This window comes from Crinia signifera, chromosome 6 (genome assembly GCF_055691185.1).
Source record: "Crinia signifera chromosome 6, ASM5569118v1, whole genome shotgun sequence".
Lineage (NCBI taxonomy): Eukaryota > Metazoa > Chordata > Amphibia > Anura > Myobatrachidae > Crinia > Crinia signifera.
In genome coordinates, this window is record NC_139222.1 from 217,667,962 (window position 1) to 217,689,048 (window position 21,087).

The 21,087-nt window shown below is 46.0% G+C and overlaps 13 non-coding genes across 13 annotated transcripts; all 13 read left to right on the forward strand.

Moving 5' to 3' along the window:
* The first annotated feature begins 931 nt into the window (after nt 1–931).
* Nucleotides 932–1,122, forward strand: LOC146012130 (U2 spliceosomal RNA). The gene has a single exon (XR_014445304.1). It is a non-coding gene; the product is annotated as a U2 spliceosomal RNA (small nuclear RNA).
* Nucleotides 1,123–2,496: 1,374 nt separating this feature from the next.
* LOC146012581 (U2 spliceosomal RNA) lies at nt 2,497–2,687 on the forward strand. Its single transcript, XR_014445739.1, has one exon. It is a non-coding gene; the product is annotated as a U2 spliceosomal RNA (small nuclear RNA).
* A 1,374-nt stretch (nt 2,688–4,061) lies between these two features.
* LOC146012593 (U2 spliceosomal RNA) lies at nt 4,062–4,252 on the forward strand. Its single transcript, XR_014445750.1, has one exon. It is a non-coding gene; the product is annotated as a U2 spliceosomal RNA (small nuclear RNA).
* A 1,374-nt stretch (nt 4,253–5,626) lies between these two features.
* On the forward strand, nt 5,627–5,817 carry LOC146012131 (U2 spliceosomal RNA). The gene has a single exon (XR_014445305.1). It is a non-coding gene; the product is annotated as a U2 spliceosomal RNA (small nuclear RNA).
* A 1,374-nt stretch (nt 5,818–7,191) lies between these two features.
* On the forward strand, nt 7,192–7,382 carry LOC146012132 (U2 spliceosomal RNA). Its single transcript, XR_014445306.1, has one exon. It is a non-coding gene; the product is annotated as a U2 spliceosomal RNA (small nuclear RNA).
* Nucleotides 7,383–8,757: 1,375 nt separating this feature from the next.
* LOC146012134 (U2 spliceosomal RNA) lies at nt 8,758–8,948 on the forward strand. Its single transcript, XR_014445308.1, has one exon. It is a non-coding gene; the product is annotated as a U2 spliceosomal RNA (small nuclear RNA).
* A 1,373-nt stretch (nt 8,949–10,321) lies between these two features.
* Nucleotides 10,322–10,512, forward strand: LOC146012135 (U2 spliceosomal RNA). The gene has a single exon (XR_014445309.1). It is a non-coding gene; the product is annotated as a U2 spliceosomal RNA (small nuclear RNA).
* Nucleotides 10,513–11,888: 1,376 nt separating this feature from the next.
* Nucleotides 11,889–12,079, forward strand: LOC146012136 (U2 spliceosomal RNA). The gene has a single exon (XR_014445310.1). It is a non-coding gene; the product is annotated as a U2 spliceosomal RNA (small nuclear RNA).
* Nucleotides 12,080–13,453: 1,374 nt separating this feature from the next.
* On the forward strand, nt 13,454–13,644 carry LOC146012137 (U2 spliceosomal RNA). The gene has a single exon (XR_014445311.1). It is a non-coding gene; the product is annotated as a U2 spliceosomal RNA (small nuclear RNA).
* A 1,375-nt stretch (nt 13,645–15,019) lies between these two features.
* On the forward strand, nt 15,020–15,210 carry LOC146012138 (U2 spliceosomal RNA). The gene has a single exon (XR_014445312.1). It is a non-coding gene; the product is annotated as a U2 spliceosomal RNA (small nuclear RNA).
* A 1,374-nt stretch (nt 15,211–16,584) lies between these two features.
* Nucleotides 16,585–16,775, forward strand: LOC146012140 (U2 spliceosomal RNA). Its single transcript, XR_014445313.1, has one exon. It is a non-coding gene; the product is annotated as a U2 spliceosomal RNA (small nuclear RNA).
* A 1,374-nt stretch (nt 16,776–18,149) lies between these two features.
* LOC146012141 (U2 spliceosomal RNA) lies at nt 18,150–18,340 on the forward strand. The gene has a single exon (XR_014445314.1). It is a non-coding gene; the product is annotated as a U2 spliceosomal RNA (small nuclear RNA).
* A 1,374-nt stretch (nt 18,341–19,714) lies between these two features.
* Nucleotides 19,715–19,905, forward strand: LOC146012142 (U2 spliceosomal RNA). The gene has a single exon (XR_014445315.1). It is a non-coding gene; the product is annotated as a U2 spliceosomal RNA (small nuclear RNA).
* The last annotated feature ends 1,182 nt before the right edge of the window (nt 19,906–21,087 follow it).

The window sequence follows — 21,087 nt, forward strand, 5'->3', positions numbered from 1 at the left end:
TTTTTGCTTTTTCTTTCTTGATCTCTTATATTTTTTTTCTTTTCTTTTTGCGCTCTCTTTTCTCTCTCTTTTGTTTTGGGAAATTTTTTTCCTCTTTCCTCTCTTTTGTTTTGGGAATTTTTTTTCCTCTTCCATTTTTTTTTGCCGAGCCCAACAATTGATGATCATTGAGAGGGGGATTTAGAAAAAGTATCACTTACCTTCTTCGGACCATCATTTGGGTGGTAACTGCCAATAAAAGAAAACATTGGCCCACCCAGCTCACCTACACATGACTGTCCTGTCTGCCTGTCTGTTCCAAGTGACTGTCTGGCTGTCAGGTTCCGCCGAATTCCGAGTGAGCAGCTTGTGATGTCATAGAGGGCAGATTGTGATGTCACACAAAGGGTCCTGCCACATGAATGCCTGTCCATCTGACTGTCTACTACTGCTGCTGAATGGGCTCAAAACAGGAAAGCCGTCATTGCACCTGATTGTGCAAGATTCCTCCTTCTCCTCTGCAGCAGCTAGCTGATTGATTTACTCAGCAGCAGTTCGTCAGGGACACAGGCATGCAGCAGCAAAGAGCGAGGAGACAGCTGGCTGCTGCTGCTTGCCTGTTGGTCGTCTGCCTAGTGGGTGTGTGTCTGTTGACGCGACGTCAACAGACGGGGCGGAGCACATGCAAATTTGGCCTCCTACCCAGCTGAGGCACCCTGCCCGCCCGCCGACGACCTAATCACAAAATCAGTTGGATGGCTACTCGTCCTCCGGTCCCTGTCCAGCACTTCAAGTCCTATTCACACCTGCCGTACAGCCAGGTATCTTTCAGACTGCAACGACATAGAAGTGATGTGTGTGTGTTAGATGTGTCCGTGGTGCTGATCTCTTCTGCACCAGTGTTGGTGGCCGAATTCCGGTTTGCGCGCTTTGCTGGGACCCCATTCGGGTTATCGCTTCTCGGCCTTTTGGCTAAGATCAAGTGTAGTATCTGTTCTTATCAGTTTAATATCTGATACGCCCCCTATCTGGGGGCCATATATTAAATGGATTTTTAGAACAGGGAGATGGAAGAAGAGCTTGCTCTGTCCACTCCACGCATTGACCTGGTATTGCAGTACTTCCAGGACCGGTGCACCTTCCTAATCTGTTATCCAAAAAAAGACTATTTCCATTCCTGGCACTTAATTTGGAGTATCAATTGTTTGTGCACCTTTGTACTAACTTTGTATTTAGAAATGCATGCATTTGCTGCTTCAAGGTTTAACCCTTGTGCATAAATACTTTGAAATCCTGCCTCCAGTGTATCATTTTGTGACTATTTCTTGACTCCTTGAATTGTACTTTCTGAAATCGAGGCAGTTAAATATTTTTACGTGACACTACACTTGATATCAGCATATGCGGCCTAGCCAAAAGACCGGAAGCCTGCCTAAATTAAATGACTTATCAATCGCTGCGACCTCCCAAAAAATAGGCAAACACTATGTGACTTACCTACGATCTTTCCACGGAAACATCAACTGGATCACAGCAATGGCATTTTTGGACCCCCCTCCCTCTCCATTTGAAATGGCTTGGTTTTTTTTTTTTTTTTTCTTTCTTGATCTCTTATATTTTTTTTCTTTTCTTTTTGCGCTCTCTTTTCTCTCTCTTTTGTTTTGGGAAATTTTTTTCCTCTTTCCTCTCTTTTGTTTTGGGAATTTTTTTTCCTCTTCCATTTTTTTTTGCCGAGCCCAACAATTGATGATCATTGAGAGGGGGATTTAGAAAAAGTATCACTTACCTTCTTCGGACCATCATTTGGGTGGTAACTGCCAATAAAAGAAAACATTGGCCCACCCAGCTCACCTACACATGACTGTCCTGTCTGCCTGTCTGTTCCAAGTGACTGTCTGGCTGTCAGGTTCCGCCGGATTCCGAGTGAGCAGCTTGTGATGTCATAGAGGGCAGATTGTGATGTCACACAAAGGGTCCTGCCACATGAATGCCTGTCCATCTGACTGTCTACTACTGCTGCTGAATGGGCTCAAAACAGGAAAGCCGTCATTGCACCTGATTGTGCAAGATTCCTCCTTCTCCTCTGCAGCAGCTAGCTGATTGATTTACTCAGCAGCAGTTCGTCAGGGACACAGGCATGCAGCAGCAAAGAGCGAGGAGACAGCTGGCTGCTGCTGCTTGCCTGTTGGTCGTCTGCCTAGTGGGTGTGTGTCTGTTGACGCGACGTCAACAGACGGGGCGGAGCACATGCAAATTTGGCCTCCTACCCAGCTGAGGCACCCTGCCCGCCCGCCGACGACCTAATCACAAAATCAGTTGGATGGCTACTCGTCCTCCGGTCCCTGTCCAGCACTTCAAGTCCTATTCACACCTGCCGTACAGCCAGGTATCTTTCAGACTGCAACGACATAGAAGTGATGTGTGTGTGTTAGATGTGTCCGTGGTGCTGATCTCTTCTGCACCAGTGTTGGTGGCCGAATTCCGGTTCGCGCGCTTTGCTGGGACCCCATTCGGGTTATCGCTTCTCGGCCTTTTGGCTAAGATCAAGTGTAGTATCTGTTCTTATCAGTTTAATATCTGATACGCCCCCTATCTGGGGGCCATATATTAAATGGATTTTTAGAACAGGGAGATGGAAGAAGAGCTTGCTCTGTCCACTCCACGCATTGACCTGGTATTGCGGTACTTCCAGGACCGGTGCACCTTCCTAATCTGTTATCCAAAAAAAGACTATTTCCATTCCTGGCACTTAATTTGGAGTATCAATTGTTTGTGCACCTTTGTACTAACTTTGTATTTAGAAATGCATGCATTTGCTGCTTCAAGGTTTAACCCTTGTGCATAAATACTTTGAAATCCTGCCTCCAGTGTATCATTTTGTGACTATTTCTTGACTCCTTGAATTGTACTTTCTGGAATCGAGGCAGTTAAATATTTTTACGTGACACTACACTTGATATCAGCATATGCGGCCTAGCCAAAAGACCGGAAGCCTGCCTAAATTAAATGACTTATCAATCGCTGCGACCTCCCAAAAAATAGGCAAACACTATGTGACTTACCTACGATCTTTCCACGGAAACATCAACTGGATCACAGCAATGGCATTTTTGGACCCCCCTCCCTCTCCATTTGAAATGGCTTGGTTTTTTTTTTGCTTTTTCTTTCTTGATCTCTTATATTTTTTTTCTTTTCTTTTTGCGCTCTCTTTTCTCTCTCTTTTGTTTTGGGAAATTTTTTTCCTCTTTCCTCTCTTTTGTTTTGGGAATTTTTTTTCCTCTTCCATTTTTTTTTGCCGAGCCCAACAATTGATGATCATTGAGAGGGGGATTTAGAAAAAGTATCACTTACCTTCTTCGGACCATCATTTGGGTGGTAACTGCCAATAAAAGAAAACATTGGCCCACCCAGCTCACCTACACATGACTGTCCTGTCTGCCTGTCTGTTCCAAGTGACTGTCTGGCTGTCAGGTTCCGCCGGATTCCGAGTGAGCAGCTTGTGATGTCATAGAGGGCAGATTGTGATGTCACACAAAGGGTCCTGCCACATGAATGCCTGTCCATCTGACTGTCTACTACTGCTGCTGAATGGGCTCAAAACAGGAAAGCCGTCATTGCACCTGATTGTGCAAGATTCCTCCTTCTCCTCTGCAGCAGCTAGCTGATTGATTTACTCAGCAGCAGTTCGTCAGGGACACAGGCATGCAGCAGCAAAGAGCGAGGAGACAGCTGGCTGCTGCTGCTTGCCTGTTGGTCGTCTGCCTAGTGGGTGTGTGTCTGTTGACGCGACGTCAACAGACGGGGCGGAGCACATGCAAATTTGGCCTCCTACCCAGCTGAGGCACCCTGCCCGCCCGCCGACGACCTAATCACAAAATCAGTTGGATGGCTACTCGTCCTCCGGTCCCTGTCCAGCACTTCAAGTCCTATTCACACCTGCCGTACAGCCAGGTATCTTTCAGACTGCAACGACATAGAAGTGATGTGTGTGTGTTAGATGTGTCCGTGGTGCTGATCTCTTCTGCACCAGTGTTGGTGGCCGAATTCCGGTTCGCGCGCTTTGCTGGGACCCCATTCGGGTTATCGCTTCTCGGCCTTTTAGCTAAGATCAAGTGTAGTATCTGTTCTTATCAGTTTAATATCTGATACGCCCCCTATCTGGGGGCCATATATTAAATGGATTTTTAGAACAGGGAGATGGAAGAAGAGCTTGCTCTGTCCACTCCACGCATTGACCTGGTATTGCAGTACTTCCAGGACCGGTGCACCTTCCTAATCTGTTATCCAAAAAAAGACTATTTCCATTCCTGGCACTTAATTTGGAGTATCAATTGTTTGTGCACCTTTGTACTAACTTTGTATTTAGAAATGCATGCATTTGCTGCTTCAAGGTTTAACCCTTGTGCATAAATACTTTGAAATCCTGCCTCCAGTGTATCATTTTGTGACTATTTCTTGACTCCTTGAATTGTACTTTCTGGAATCGAGGCAGTTAAATATTTTTACGTGACACTACACTTGATATCAGCATATGCGGCCTAGCCAAAAGACCGGAAGCCTGCCTAAATTAAATGACTTATCAATCGCTGCGACCTCCCAAAAAATAGGCAAACACTATGTGACTTACCTACGATCTTTCCACGGAAACATCAACTGGATCACAGCAATGGCATTTTTGGACCCCCCTCCCTCTCCATTTGAAATGGCTTGGTTTTTTTTTTGCTTTTTCTTTCTTGATCTCTTATATTTTTTTTCTTTTCTTTTTGCGCTCTCTTTTCTCTCTCTTTTGTTTTGGGAAATTTTTTTCCTCTTTCCTCTCTTTTGTTTTGGGAATTTTTTTTCCTCTTCCATTTTTTTTTGCCGAGCCCAACAATTGATGATCATTGAGAGGGGGATTTAGAAAAAGTATCACTTACCTTCTTCGGACCATCATTTGGGTGGTAACTGCCAATAAAAGAAAACATTGGCCCACCCAGCTCACCTACACATGACTGTCCTGTCTGCCTGTCTGTTCCAAGTGACTGTCTGGCTGTCAGGTTCCGCCGGATTCCGAGTGAGCAGCTTGTGATGTCATAGAGGGCAGATTGTGATGTCACACAAAGGGTCCTGCCACATGAATGCCTGTCCATCTGACTGTCTACTACTGCTGCTGAATGGGCTCAAAACAGGAAAGCCGTCATTGCACCTGATTGTGCAAGATTCCTCCTTCTCCTCTGCAGCAGCTAGCTGATTGATTTACTCAGCAGCAGTTCGTCAGGGACACAGGCATGCAGCAGCAAAGAGCGAGGAGACATCTGGCTGCTGCTGCTTGCCTGTTGGTCGTCTGCCTAGTGGGTGTGTGTCTGTTGACGCGACGTCAACAGACGGGGCGGAGCACATGCAAATTTGGCCTCCTACCCAGCTGAGGCACCCTGCCCGCCCGCCGACGACCTAATCACAAAATCAGTTGGATGGCTACTCGTCCTCCGGTCCCTGTCCAGCACTTCAAGTCCTATTCACACCTGCCGTACAGCCAGGTATCTTTCAGACTGCAACGACATAGAAGTGATGTGTGTGTGTTAGATGTGTCCGTGGTGCTGATCTCTTCTGCACCAGTGTTGGTGGCCGAATTCCGGTTCGCGCGCTTTGCTGGGACCCCATTCGGGTTATCGCTTCTCGGCCTTTTGGCTAAGATCAAGTGTAGTATCTGTTCTTATCAGTTTAATATCTGATACGCCCCCTATCTGGGGGCCATATATTAAATGGATTTTTAGAACAGGGAGATGGAAGAAGAGCTTGCTCTGTCCACTCCACGCATTGACCTGGTATTGCAGTACTTCCAGGACCGGTGCACCTTCCTAATCTGTTATCCAAAAAAAGACTATTTCCATTCCTGGCACTTAATTTGGAGTATCAATTGTTTGTGCACCTTTGTACTAACTTTGTATTTAGAAATGCATGCATTTGCTGCTTCAAGGTTTAACCCTTGTGCATAAATACTTTGAAATCCTGCCTCCAGTGTATCATTTTGTGACTATTTCTTGACTCCTTGAATTGTACTTTCTGGAATCGAGGCAGTTAAATATTTTTACGTGACACTACACTTGATATCAGCATATGCGGCCTAGCCAAAAGACCGGAAGCCTGCCTAAATTAAATGACTTATCAATCGCTGCGACCTCCCAAAAAATAGGCAAACACTATGTGACTTACCTACGATCTTTCCACGGAAACATCAACTGGATCACAGCAATGGCATTTTTGGACCCCCCTCCCTCTCCATTTGAAATGGCTTGGTTTTTTTTTTGCTTTTTCTTTCTTGATCTCTTATATTTTTTTTCTTTTCTTTTTGCGCTCTCTTTTCTCTCTCTTTTGTTTTGGGAATTTTTTTTCCTCTTTCCTCTCTTTTGTTTTGGGAATTTTTTTTCCTCTTCCATTTTTTTTTGCCGAGCCCAACAATTGATGATCATTGAGAGGGGGATTTAGAAAAAGTATCACTTACCTTCTTCGGACCATCATTTGGGTGGTAACTGCCAATAAAAGAAAACATTGGCCCACCCAGCTCACCTACACATGACTGTCCTGTCTGCCTGTCTGTTCCAAGTGACTGTCTGGCTGTCAGGTTCCGCCGGATTCCGAGTGAGCAGCTTGTGATGTCATAGAGGGCAGATTGTGATGTCACACAAAGGGTCCTGCCACATGAATGCCTGTCCATCTGACTGTCTACTACTGCTGCTGAATGGGCTCAAAACAGGAAAGCCGTCATTGCACCTGATTGTGCAAGATTCCTCCTTCTCCTCTGCAGCAGCTAGCTGATTGATTTACTCAGCAGCAGTTCGTCAGGGACACAGGCATGCAGCAGCAAAGAGCGAGGAGACAGCTGGCTGCTGCTGCTTGCCTGTTGGTCGTCTGCCTAGTGGGTGTGTGTCTGTTGACGCGACGTCAACAGACGGGGCGGAGCACATGCAAATTTGGCCTCCTACCCAGCTGAGGCACCCTGCCCGCCCGCCGACGACCTAATCACAAAATCAGTTGGATGGCTACTCGTCCTCCGGTCCCTGTCCAGCACTTCAAGTCCTATTCACACCTGCCGTACAGCCAGGTATCTTTCAGACTGCAACGACATAGAAGTGATGTGTGTGTGTTAGATGTGTCCGTGGTGCTGATCTCTTCTGCACCAGTGTTGGTGGCCGAATTCCGGTTCGCGCGCTTTGCTGGGACCCCATTCGGGTTATCGCTTCTCGGCCTTTTGGCTAAGATCAAGTGTAGTATCTGTTCTTATCAGTTTAATATCTGATACGCCCCCTATCTGGGGGCCATATATTAAATGGATTTTTAGAACAGGGAGATGGAAGAAGAGCTTGCTCTGTCCACTCCACGCATTGACCTGGTATTGCAGTACTTCCAGGACCGGTGCACCTTCCTAATCTGTTATCCAAAAAAAGACTATTTCCATTCCTGGCACTTAATTTGGAGTATCAATTGTTTGTGCACCTTTGTACTAACTTTGTATTTAGAAATGCATGCATTTGCTGCTTCAAGGTTTAACCCTTGTGCATAAATACTTTGAAATCCTGCCTCCAGTGTATCATTTTGTGACTATTTCTTGACTCCTTGAATTGTACTTTCTGGAATCGAGGCAGTTAAATATTTTTACGTGACACTACACTTGATATCAGCATATGCGGCCTAGCCAAAAGACCGGAAGCCTGCCTAAATTAAATGACTTATCAATCGCTGCGACCTCCCAAAAAATAGGCAAACACTATGTGACTTACCTACGATCTTTCCACGGAAACATCAACTGGATCACAGCAATGGCATTTTTGGACCCCCCTCCCTCTCCATTTGAAATGGCTTGGGTTTTTTTTTGCTTTTTCTTTCTTGATCTCTTATATTTTTTTTTCTTTTCTTTTTGCGCTCTCTTTTCTCTCTTTTTTGTTTTGGGAAATTTTTTTCCTCTTTCCTCTCTTTTGTTTTGGGAATTTTTTTTCCTCTTCCATTTTTTTTTGCCGAGCCCAACAATTGATGATCATTGAGAGGGGGATTTAGAAAAAGTATCACTTACCTTCTTCGGACCATCATTTGGGTGGTAACTGCCAATAAAAGAAAACATTGGCCCACCCAGCTCACCTACACATGACTGTCCTGTCTGCCTGTCTGTTCCAAGTGACTGTCTGGCTGTCAGGTTCCGCCGGATTCCGAGTGAGCAGCTTGTGATGTCATAGAGGGCAGATTGTGATGTCACACAAAGGGTCCTGCCACATGAATGCCTGTCCATCTGACTGTCTACTACTGCTGCTGAATGGGCTCAAAACAGGAAAGCCGTCATTGCACCTGATTGTGCAAGATTCCTCCTTCTCCTCTGCAGCAGCTAGCTGATTGATTTACTCAGCAGCAGTTCGTCAGGGACACAGGCATGCAGCAGCAAAGAGCGAGGAGACAGCTGGCTGCTGCTGCTTGCCTGTTGGTCGTCTGCCTAGTGGGTGTGTGTCTGTTGACGCGACGTCAACAGACGGGGCGGAGCACATGCAAATTTGGCCTCCTACCCAGCTGAGGCACCCTGCCCGCCCGCCGACGACCTAATCACAAAATCAGTTGGATGGCTACTCGTCCTCCGGTCCCTGTCCAGCACTTCAAGTCCTATTCACACCTGCCGTACAGCCAGGTATCTTTCAGACTGCAACGACATAGAAGTGATGTGTGTGTGTTAGATGTGTCCGTGGTGCTGATCTCTTCTGCACCAGTGTTGGTGGCCGAATTCCGGTTCGCGCGCTTTGCTGGGACCCCATTCGGGTTATCGCTTCTCGGCCTTTTGGCTAAGATCAAGTGTAGTATCTGTTCTTATCAGTTTAATATCTGATACGCCCCCTATCTGGGGGCCATATATTAAATGGATTTTTAGAACAGGGAGATGGAAGAAGAGCTTGCTCTGTCCACTCCACGCATTGACCTGGTATTGCAGTACTTCCAGGACCGGTGCACCTTCCTAATCTGTTATCCAAAAAAAGACTATTTCCATTCCTGGCACTTAATTTGGAGTATCAATTGTTTGTGCACCTTTGTACTAACTTTGTATTTAGAAATGCATGCATTTGCTGCTTCAAGGTTTAACCCTTGTGCATAAATACTTTGAAATCCTGCCTCCAGTGTATCATTTTGTGACTATTTCTTGACTCCTTTATTGTACTTTCTGGAAACGAGGCAGGTAAATATTTTTACGTGACACTACACTTGATATCAGCATATGCGGCCTAGCCAAAAGACCGGAAGCCTGCCTAAATTAAATGACTTATCAATCGCTGCGACCTCCCAAAAAATAGGCAAACACTATGTGACTTACCTACGATCTTTCCACGGAAACATCAACTGGATCACAGCAATGGCATTTTTGGACCCCCCTCCCTCTCCATTTGAAATGGCTTGGTTTTTTTTTTGCTTTTTCTTTCTTGATCTCTTATATTTTTTTTCTTTTCTTTTTGCGCTCTCTTTTCTCTCTCTTTTGTTTTGGGAAATTTTTTTCCTCTTTCCTCTCTTTTGTTTTGGGAATTTTTTTTCCTCTTCCATTTTTTTTTGCCGAGCCCAACAATTGATGATCATTGAGAGGGGGATTTAGAAAAAGTATCACTTACCTTCTTCGGACCATCATTTGGGTGGTAACTGCCAATAAAAGAAAACATTGGCCCACCCAGCTCACCTACACATGACTGTCCTGTCTGCCTGTCTGTTCCAAGTGACTGTCTGGCTGTCAGGTTCCGCCGGATTCCGAGTGAGCAGCTTGTGATGTCATAGAGGGCAGATTGTGATGTCACACAAAGGGTCCTGCCACATGAATGCCTGTCCATCTGACTGTCTACTACTGCTGCTGAATGGGCTCAAAACAGGAAAGCCGTCATTGCACCTGATTGTGCAAGATTCCTCCTTCTCCTCTGCAGCAGCTAGCTGATTGATTTACTCAGCAGCAGTTCGTCAGGGACACAGGCATGCAGCAGCAAAGAGCGAGGAGACAGCTGGCTGCTGCTGCTTGCCTGTTGGTCGTCTGCCTAGTGGGTGTGTGTCTGTTGACGCGACGTCAACAGACGGGGCGGAGCACATGCAAATTTGGCCTCCTACCCAGCTGAGGCACCCTGCCCGCCCGCCGACGACCTAATCACAAAATCAGTTGGATGGCTACTCGTCCTCCGGTCCCTGTCCAGCACTTCAAGTCCTATTCACACCTGCCGTACAGCCAGGTATCTTTCAGACTGCAACGACATAGAAGTGATGTGTGTGTGTTAGATGTGTCCGTGGTGCTGATCTCTTCTGCACCAGTGTTGGTGGCCGAATTCCGGTTCGCGCGCTTTGCTGGGACCCCATTCGGGTTATCGCTTCTCGGCCTTTTGGCTAAGATCAAGTGTAGTATCTGTTCTTATCAGTTTAATATCTGATACGCCCCCTATCTGGGGGCCATATATTAAATGGATTTTTAGAACAGGGAGATGGAAGAAGAGCTTGCTCTGTCCACTCCACGCATTGACCTGGTATTGCAGTACTTCCAGGACCGGTGCACCTTCCTAATCTGTTATCCAAAAAAAGACTATTTCCATTCCTGGCACTTAATTTGGAGTATCAATTGTTTGTGCACCTTTGTACTAACTTTGTATTTAGAAATGCATGCATTTGCTGCTTCAAGGTTTAACCCTTGTGCATAAATACTTTGAAATCCTGCCTCCAGTGTATCATTTTGTGACTATTTCTTGACTCCTTGAATTGTACTTTCTGGAATCGAGGCAGTTAAATATTTTTACGTGACACTACACTTGATATCAGCATATGCGGCCTAGCCAAAAGACCGGAAGCCTGCCTAAATTAAATGACTTATCAATCGCTGCGACCTCCCAAAAAATAGGCAAACACTATGTGACTTACCTACGATCTTTCCACGGAAACATCAACTGGATCACAGCAATGGCATTTTTGGACCCCCCTCCCTCTCCATTTGAAATGGCTTGGTTTTTTTTTTGCTTTTTCTTTCTTGATCTCTTATATTTTTTTTCTTTTCTTTTTGCGCTCTCTTTTCTCTCTCTTTTGTTTTGGGAAATTTTTTTCCTCTTTCCTCTCTTTTGTTTTGGGAATTTTTTTTCCTCTTCCATTTTTTTTTGCCGAGCCCAACAATTGATGATCATTGAGAGGGGGATTTAGAAAAAGTATCACTTACCTTCTTCGGACCATCATTTGGGTGGTAACTGCCAATAAAAGAAAACATTGGCCCACCCAGCTCACCTACACATGACTGTCCTGTCTGCCTGTCTGTTCCAAGTGACTGTCTGGCTGTCAGGTTCCGCCGGATTCCGAGTGAGCAGCTTGTGATGTCATAGAGGGCAGATTGTGATGTCACACAAAGGGTCCTGCCACATGAATGCCTGTCCATCTGACTGTCTACTACTGCTGCTGAATGGGCTCAAAACAGGAAAGCCGTCATTGCACCTGATTGTGCAAGATTCCTCCTTCTCCTCTGCAGCAGCTAGCTGATTGATTTACTCAGCAGCAGTTCGTCAGGGACACAGGCATGCAGCAGCAAAGAGCGAGGAGACAGCTGGCTGCTGCTGCTTGCCTGTTGGTCGTCTGCCTAGTGGGTGTGTGTCTGTTGACGCGACGTCAACAGACGGGGCGGAGCACATGCAAATTTGGCCTCCTACCCAGCTGAGGCACCCTGCCCGCCCGCCGACGACCTAATCACAAAATCAGTTGGATGGCTACTCGTCCTCCGGTCCCTGTCCAGCACTTCAAGTCCTATTCACACCTGCCGTACAGCCAGGTATCTTTCAGACTGCAACGACATAGAAGTGATGTGTGTGTGTGTTAGATGTGTCCGTGGTGCTGATCTCTTCTGCACCAGTGTTGGTGGCCGAATTCCGGTTCGCGCGCTTTGCTGGGACCCCATTCGGGTTATCGCTTCTCGGCCTTTTGGCTAAGATCAAGTGTAGTATCTGTTCTTATCAGTTTAATATCTGATACGCCCCCTATCTGGGGGCCATATATTAAATGGATTTTTAGAACAGGGAGATGGAAGAAGAGCTTGCTCTGTCCACTCCACGCATTGACCTGGTATTGCAGTACTTCCAGGACCGGTGCACCTTCCTAATCTGTTATCCAAAAAAAGACTATTTCCATTCCTGGCACTTAATTTGGAGTATCAATTGTTTGTGCACCTTTGTACTAACTTTGTATTTAGAAATGCATGCATTTGCTGCTTCAAGGTTTAACCCTTGTGCATAAATACTTTGAAATCCTGCCTCCAGTGTATCATTTTGTGACTATTTCTTGACTCCTTGAATTGTACTTTCTGGAATCGAGGCAGTTAAATATTTTTACGTGACACTACACTTGATATCAGCATATGCGGCCTAGCCAAAAGACCGGAAGCCTGCCTAAATTAAATGACTTATCAATCGCTGCGACCTCCCAAAAAATAGGCAAACACTATGTGACTTACCTACGATCTTTCCACGGAAACATCAACTGGATCACAGCAATGGCATTTTTGGACCCCCCTCCCTCTCCATTTGAAATGGCTTGGTTTTTTTTTTGCTTTTTCTTTCTTGATCTCTTATATTTTTTTTCTTTTCTTTTTGCGCTCTCTTTTCTCTCTCTTTTGTTTTGGGAAATTTTTTTCCTCTTTCCTCTCTTTTGTTTTGGGAATTTTTTTTCCTCTTCCATTTTTTTTTGCCGAGCCCAACAATTGATGATCATTGAGAGGGGGATTTAGAAAAAGTATCACTTACCTTCTTCGGACCATCATTTGGGTGGTAACTGCCAATAAAAGAAAACATTGGCCCACCCAGCTCACCTACACATGACTGTCCTGTCTGCCTGTCTGTTCCAAGTGACTGTCTGGCTGTCAGGTTCCGCCGGATTCCGAGTGAGCAGCTTGTGATGTCATAGAGGGCAGATTGTGATGTCACACAAAGGGTCCTGCCACATGAATGCCTGTCCATCTGACTGTCTACTACTGCTGCTGAATGGGCTCAAAACAGGAAAGCCGTCATTGCACCTGATTGTGCAAGATTCCTCCTTCTCCTCTGCAGCAGCTAGCTGATTGATTTACTCAGCAGCAGTTCGTCAGGGACACAGGCATGCAGCAGCAAAGAGCGAGGAGACAGCTGGCTGCTGCTGCTTGCCTGTTGGTCGTCTGCCTAGTGGGTGTGTGTCTGTTGACGCGACGTCAACAGACGGGGCGGAGCACATGCAAATTTGGCCTCCTACCCAGCTGAGGCACCCTGCCCGCCCGCCGACGACCTAATCACAAAATCAGTTGGATGGCTACTCGTCCTCCGGTCCCTGTCCAGCACTTCAAGTCCTATTCACACCTGCCGTACAGCCAGGTATCTTTCAGACTGCAACGACATAGAAGTGATGTGTGTGTGTTAGATGTGTCCGTGGTGCTGATCTCTTCTGCACCAGTGTTGGTGGCCGAATTCCGGTTCGCGCGCTTTGCTGGGACCCCATTCGGGTTATCGCTTCTCGGCCTTTTGGCTAAGATCAAGTGTAGTATCTGTTCTTATCAGTTTAATATCTGATACGCCCCCTATCTGGGGGCCATATATTAAATGGATTTTTAGAACAGGGAGATGGAAGAAGAGCTTGCTCTGTCCACTCCACGCATTGACCTGGTATTGCAGTACTTCCAGGACCGGTGCACCTTCCTAATCTGTTATCCAAAAAAAGACTATTTCCATTCCTGGCACTTAATTTGGAGTATCAATTGTTTGTGCACCTTTGTACTAACTTTGTATTTAGAAATGCATGCATTTGCTGCTTCAAGGTTTAACCCTTGTGCATAAATACTTTGAAATCCTGCCTCCAGTGTATCATTTTGTGACTATTTCTTGACTCCTTGAATTGTACTTTCTGGAATCGAGGCAGTTAAATATTTTTACGTGACACTACACTTGATATCAGCATATGCGGCCTAGCCAAAAGACCGGAAGCCTGCCTAAATTAAATGACTTATCAATCGCTGCGACCTCCCAAAAAATAGGCAAACACTATGTGACTTACCTACGATCTTTCCACGGAAACATCAACTGGATCACAGCAATGGCATTTTTGGACCCCCCTCCCTCTCCATTTGAAATGGCTTGGTTTTTTTTTTTGCTTTTTCTTTCTTGATCTCTTATATTTTTTTTCTTTTCTTTTTGCGCTCTCTTTTCTCTCTCTTTTGTTTTGGGAAATTTTTTTCCTCTTTCCTCTCTTTTGTTTTGGGAATTTTTTTTCCTCTTCCATTTTTTTTTGCCGAGCCCAACAATTGATGATCATTGAGAGGGGGATTTAGAAAAAGTATCACTTACCTTCTTCGGACCATCATTTGGGTGGTAACTGCCAATAAAAGAAAACATTGGCCCACCCAGCTCACCTACACATGACTGTCCTGTCTGCCTGTCTGTTCCAAGTGACTGTCTGGCTGTCAGGTTCCGCCGGATTCCGAGTGAGCAGCTTGTGATGTCATAGAGGGCAGATTGTGATGTCACACAAAGGGTCCTGCCACATGAATGCCTGTCCATCTGACTGTCTACTACTGCTGCTGAATGGGCTCAAAACAGGAAAGCCGTCATTGCACCTGATTGTGCAAGATTCCTCCTTCTCCTCTGCAGCAGCTAGCTGATTGATTTACTCAGCAGCAGTTCGTCAGGGACACAGGCATGCAGCAGCAAAGAGCGAGGAGACAGCTGGCTGCTGCTGCTTGCCTGTTGGTCGTCTGCCTAGTGGGTGTGTGTCTGTTGACGCGACGTCAACAGACGGGGCGGAGCACATGCAAATTTGGCCTCCTACCCAGCTGAGGCACCCTGCCCGCCCGCCGACGACCTAATCACAAAATCAGTTGGATGGCTACTCGTCCTCCGGTCCCTGTCCAGCACTTCAAGTCCTATTCACACCTGCCGTACAGCCAGGTATCTTTCAGACTGCAACGACATAGAAGTGATGTGTGTGTGTTAGATGTGTCCGTGGTGCTGATCTCTTCTCCACCAGTGTTGGTGGCCGAATTCCGGTTCGCGCGCTTTGCTGGGACCCCATTCGGGTTATCGCTTCTCGGCCTTTTGGCTAAGATCAAGTGTAGTATCTGTTCTTATCAGTTTAATATCTGATACGCCCCCTATCTGGGGGCCATATATTAAATGGATTTTTAGAACAGGGAGATGGAAGAAGAGCTTGCTCTGTCCACTCCACGCATTGACCTGGTATTGCAGTACTTCCAGGACCGGTGCACCTTCCTAATCTGTTATCCAAAAAAAGACTATTTCCATTCCTGGCACTTAATTTGGAGTATCAATTGTTTGTGCACCTTTGTACTAACTTTGTATTTAGAAATGCATGCATTTGCTGCTTCAAGGTTTAACCCTTGTGCATAAATACTTTGAAATCCTGCCTCCAGTGTATCATTTTGTGACTATTTCTTGACTCCTTGAATTGTACTTTCTGGAATCGAGGCAGTTAAATATTTTTACGTGACACTACACTTGATATCAGCATATGCGGCCTAGCCAAAAGACCGGAAGCCTGCCTAAATTAAATGACTTATCAATCGCTGCGACCTCCCAAAAAATAGGCAAACACTATGTGACTTACCTACGATCTTTCCACGGAAACATCAACTGGATCACAGCAATGGCATTTTTGGACCCCCCTCCCTCTCCATTTGAAATGGCTTGGGGTTTTTTTTGCTTTTTCTTTCTTGATCTCTTATATTTTTTTTCTTTTCTTTTTGCGCTCTCTTTTCTCTCTCTTTTGTTTTGGGAAATTTTTTTCCTCTTTCCTCTCTTTTGTTTTGGGAATTTTTTTTCCTCTTCCATTTTTTTTTGCCGAGCCCAACAATTGATGATCATTGAGAGGGGGATTTAGAAAAAGTATCACTTACCTTCTTCGGACCATCATTTGGGTGGTAACTGCCAATAAAAGAAAACATTGGCCCACCCAGCTCACCTACACATGACTGTCCTGTCTGCCTGTCTGTTCCAAGTGACTGTCTGGCTGTCAGGTTCCGCCGGATTCCGAGTGAGCAGCTTGTGATGTCATAGAGGGCAGATTGTGATGTCACACAAAGGGTCCTGCCACATGAATGCCTGTCCATCTGACTGTCTACTACTGCTGTTGAATGGGCTCAAAACAGGAAAGCCGTCATTGCACCTGATTGTGCAAGATTCCTCCTTCTCCTCTGCAGCAGCTAGCTGATTGATTTACTCAGCAGCAGTTCGTCAGGGACACAGGCATGCAGCAGCAAAGAGCGAGGAGACAGCTGGCTGCTGCTGCTTGCCTGTTGGTCGTCTGCCTAGTGGGTGTGTGTCTGTTGACGCGACGTCAACAGACGGGGCGGAGCACATGCAAATTTGGCCTCCTACCCAGCTGAGGCACCCTGCCCGCCCGCCGACGACCTAATCACAAAATCAGTTGGATGGCTACTCGTCCTCCGGTCCCTGTCCAGCACTTCAAGTCCTATTCACACCTGCCGTACAGCCAGGTATCTTTCAGACTGCAACGACATAGAAGTGATGTGTGTGTGTTAGATGTGTCCGTGGTGCTGATCTCTTCTGCACCAGTGTTGGTGGCCGAATTCCGGTTCGCGCGCTTTGCTGGGACCCCATTCGGGTTATCGCTTCTCGGCCTTTTGGCTAAGATCAAGTGTAGTATCTGTTCTTATCAGTTTAATATCTGATACGCCCCCTATCTGGGGGCCATATATTAAATGGATTTTTAGAACAGGGAGATGGAAGAAGAGCTTGCTCTGTCCACTCCACGCATTGACCTGGTATTGCAGTACTTCCAGGACCGGTGCACCTTCCTAATCTGTTATCCAAAAAAAGACTATTTCCATTCCTGGCACTTAATTTGGAGTATCAATTGTTTGTGCACCTTTGTACTAACTTTGTATTTAGAAATGCATGCATTTGCTGCTTCAAGGTTTAACCCTTGTGCATAAATACTTTGAAATCCTGCCTCCAGTGTATCATTTTGTGACTATTTCTTGACTCCTTGAATTGTACTTTCTGGAATCGAGGCAGTTAAATATTTTTACGTGACACTACACTTGATATCAGCATATGCGGCCTAGCCAAAAGACCGGAAGCCTGCCTAAATTAAATGACTTATCAATCGCTGCGACCTCCCAAAAAATAGGCAAACACTATGTGACTTACCTACGATCTTTCCACGGAAACATCAACTGGATCACAGCAATGGCATTTTTGGACCCCCCTCCCTCTCCATTTGAAATGGCTTGGTTTTTTTTTTGCTTTTTCTTTCTTGATCTCTTATATTTTTTTTCTTTTCTTTTTGCGCTCTCTTTTCTCTCTCTTTTGTTTTGGGAATTTTTTTTCCTCTTTCCTCTCTTTTGTTTTGGGAATTTTTTTTCCTCTTCCATTTTTTTTTGCCGAGCCCAACAATTGATGATCATTGAGAGGGGGATTTAGAAAAAGTATCACTTACCTTCTTCGGACCATCATTTGGGTGGTAACTGCCAATAAAAGAAAACATTGGCCCACCCAGCTCACCTACACATGACTGTCCTGTCTGCCTGTCTGTTCCAAGTGACTGTCTGGCTGTCAGGTTCCGCCGGATTCCGAGTGAGCAGCTTGTGATGTCATAGAGGGCAGATTGTGATGTCACACAAAGGGTCCTGCCACATGAATGCCTGTCCATCTGACTGTCTACTACTGCTGCTGAATGGGCTCAAAACAGGAAAGCCGTCATTGCACCTGATTGTGCAAGATTCCTCCTTCTCCTCTGCAGCAGCTAGCTGATTGATTTACTCAGCAGCAGTTCGTCAGGGACACAGGCATGCAGCAGCAAAGAGCGAGGAGACAGCTGGCTGCTGCTGCTTGCCTGTTGGTCGTCTGCCTAGTGGGTGTGTGTCTGTTGACGCGACGTCAACAGACGGGGCGGAGCACATGCAAATTTGGCCTCCTACCCAGCTGAGGCACCCTGCCCGCCCGCCGACGACCTAATCACAAAATCAGTTGGATGGCTACTCGTCCTCCGGTCCCTGTCCAGCACTTCAAGTCCTATTCACACCTGCCGTACAGCCAGGTATCTTTCAGACTGCAACGACATAGAAGTGATGTGTGTGTGTTAGATGTGTCCGTGGTGCTGATCTCTTCTGCACCAGTGTTGGTGGCCGAATTCCGGTTCGCGCGCTTTGCTGGGACCCCATTCGGGTTATCGCTTCTCGGCCTTTTGGCTAAGATCAAGTGTAGTATCTGTTCTTATCAGTTTAATATCTGATACGCCCCCTATCTGGGGGCCATATATTAAATGGATTTTTAGAACAGGGAGATGGAAGAAGAGCTTGCTCTGTCCACTCCACGCATTGACCTGGTATTGCAGTACTTCCAGGACCGGTGCACCTTCCTAATCTGTTATCCAAAAAAAGACTATTTCCATTCCTGGCACTTAATTTGGAGTATCAATTGTTTGTGCACCTTTGTACTAACTTTGTATTTAGAAATGCATGCATTTGCTGCTTCAAGGTTTAACCCTTGTGCATAAATACTTTGAAATCCTGCCTCCAGTGTATCATTTTGTGACTATTTCTTGACTCCTTGAATTGTACTTTCTGGAATCGAGGCAGTTAAATATTTTTACGTGACACTACACTTGATATCAGCATATGCGGCCTAGCCAAAAGACCGGAAGCCTGCCTAAATTAAATGACTTATCAATCGCTGCGACCTCCCAAAAAATAGGCAAACACTATGTGACTTACCTACGATCTTTCCACGGAAACATCAACTGGATCACAGCAATGGCATTTTTGGACCCCCCTCCCTCTCCATTTGAAATGGCTTGGTTTTTTTTTTGCTTTTTCTTTCTTGATCTCTTATATTTTTTTTCTTTTCTTTTTGCGCTCTCTTTTCTCTCTCTTTTGTTTTGGGAAATTTTTTTCCTCTTTCCTCTCTTTTGTTTTGGGAATTTTTTTTCCTCTTCCATTTTTTTTTGCCGAGCCCAACAATTGATGATCATTGAGAGGGGGATTTAGAAAAAGTATCACTTACCTTCTTCGGACCATCATTTGGGTGGTAACTGCCAATAAAAGAAAACATTGGCCCACCCAGCTCACCTACACATGACTGTCCTGTCTGCCTGTCTGTTCCAAGTGACTGTCTGGCTGTCAGGTTCCGCCGGATTCCGAGTGAGCAGCTTGTGATGTCATAGAGGGCAGATTGTGATGTCACACAAAGGGTCCTGCCACATGAATGCCTGTCCATCTGACTGTCTACTACTGCTGCTGAATGGGCTCAAAACAGGAAAGCCGTCATTGCACCTGATTGTGCAAGATTCCTCCTTCTCCTCTGCAGCAGCTAGCTGATTGATTTACTCAGCAGCAGTTCGTCAGGGACACAGGCATGCAGCAGCAAAGAGCGAGGAGACAGCTGGCTGCTGCTGCTTGCCTGTTGGTCGTCTGCCTAGTGGGTGTGTGTCTGTTGACGCGACGTCAACAGACGGGGCGGAGCACATGCAAATTTGGCCTCCTACCCAGCTGAGGCACCCTGCCCGCCCGCCGACGACCTAATCACAAAATCAGTTGGATGGCTACTCGTCCTCCGGTCCCTGTCCAGCACTTCAAGTCCTATTCACACCTGCCGTACAGCCAGGTATCTTTCAGACTGCAACGACATAGAAGTGATGTGTGTGTGTTAGATGTGTCCGTGGTGCTGATCTCTTCTGCACCAGTGTTGGTGGCCGAATTCCGGTTCGCGCGCTTTGCTGGGACCCCATTCGGGTTATCGCTTCTCGGCCTTTTGGCTAAGATCAAGTGTAGTATCTGTTCTTATCAGTTTAATATCTGATACGCCCCCTATCTGGGGGCCATATATTAAATGGATTTTTAGAACAGGGAGATGGAAGAAGAGCTTGCTCTGTCCACTCCACGCATTGACCTGGTATTGCAGTACTTCCAGGACCGGTGCACCTTCCTAATCTGTTATCCAAAAAAAGACTATTTCCATTCCTGGCACTTAATTTGGAGTATCAATTGTTTGTGCACCTTTGTACTAACTTTGTATTTAGAAATGCATGCATTTGCTGCTTCAAGGTTTAACCCTTGTGCATAAATACTTTGAAATCCTGCCTCCAGTGTATCATTTTGTGACTATTTCTTGACTCCTTGAATTGTACTTTCTGGAATCGAGGCAGTTAAATATTTTTACGTGACACTACACTTGATATCAGCATATGCGGCCTAGCCAAAAGACCGGAAGCCTGCCTAAATTAAATGACTTATCAATCGCTGCGACCTCCCAAAAAATAGGCAAACACTATGTGACTTACCTACGATCTTTCCACGGAAACATCAACTGGATCACAGCAATGGCATTTTTGGACCCCCCTTCCTCTCCATTTGAAATGGCTTGGTTTTTTTTTTGCTTTTTCTTTCTTGATCTCTTATATTTTTTTTCTTTTCTTTTTGCGCTCTCTTTTCTCTCTCTTTTGTTTTGGGAAATTTTTTTCCTCTTTCCTCTCTTTTGTTTTGGGAATTTTTTTTCCTCTTCCATTTTTTTTTGCCGAGCCCAACAATTGATGATCATTGAGAGGGGGATTTAGAAAAAGTATCACTTACCTTCTTCGGACCATCATTTGGGTGGTAACTGCCAATAAAAGAAAACATTGGCCCACCCAGCTCACCTACACATGACTGTCCTGTCTGCCTGTCTGTTCCAAGTGACTGTCTGGCTGTCAGGTTCCGCCGGATTCCGAGTGAGCAGCTTGTGATGTCATAGAGGGCAGATTGTGATGTCACACAAAGGGTCCTGCCACATGAATGCCTGTCCATCTGACTGTCTACTACTGCTGCTGAATGGGCTCAAAACAGGAAAGCCGTCATTGCACCTGATTGTGCAAGATTCCTCCTTCTCCTCTGCAGCAGCTAGCTGATTGATTTACTCAGCAGCAGTTCGTCAGGGACACAGGCATGCAGCAGCAAAGAGCGAGGAGACAGCTGGCTGCTGCTGCTTGCCTGTTGGTCGTCTGCCTAGTGGGTGTGTGTCTGTTGACGCGACGTCAACAGACGGGGCGGAGCACATGCAAATTTGGCCTCCTACCCAGCTGAGGCACCCTGCCCGCCCGCCGACGACCTAATCACAAAATCAGTTGGATGGC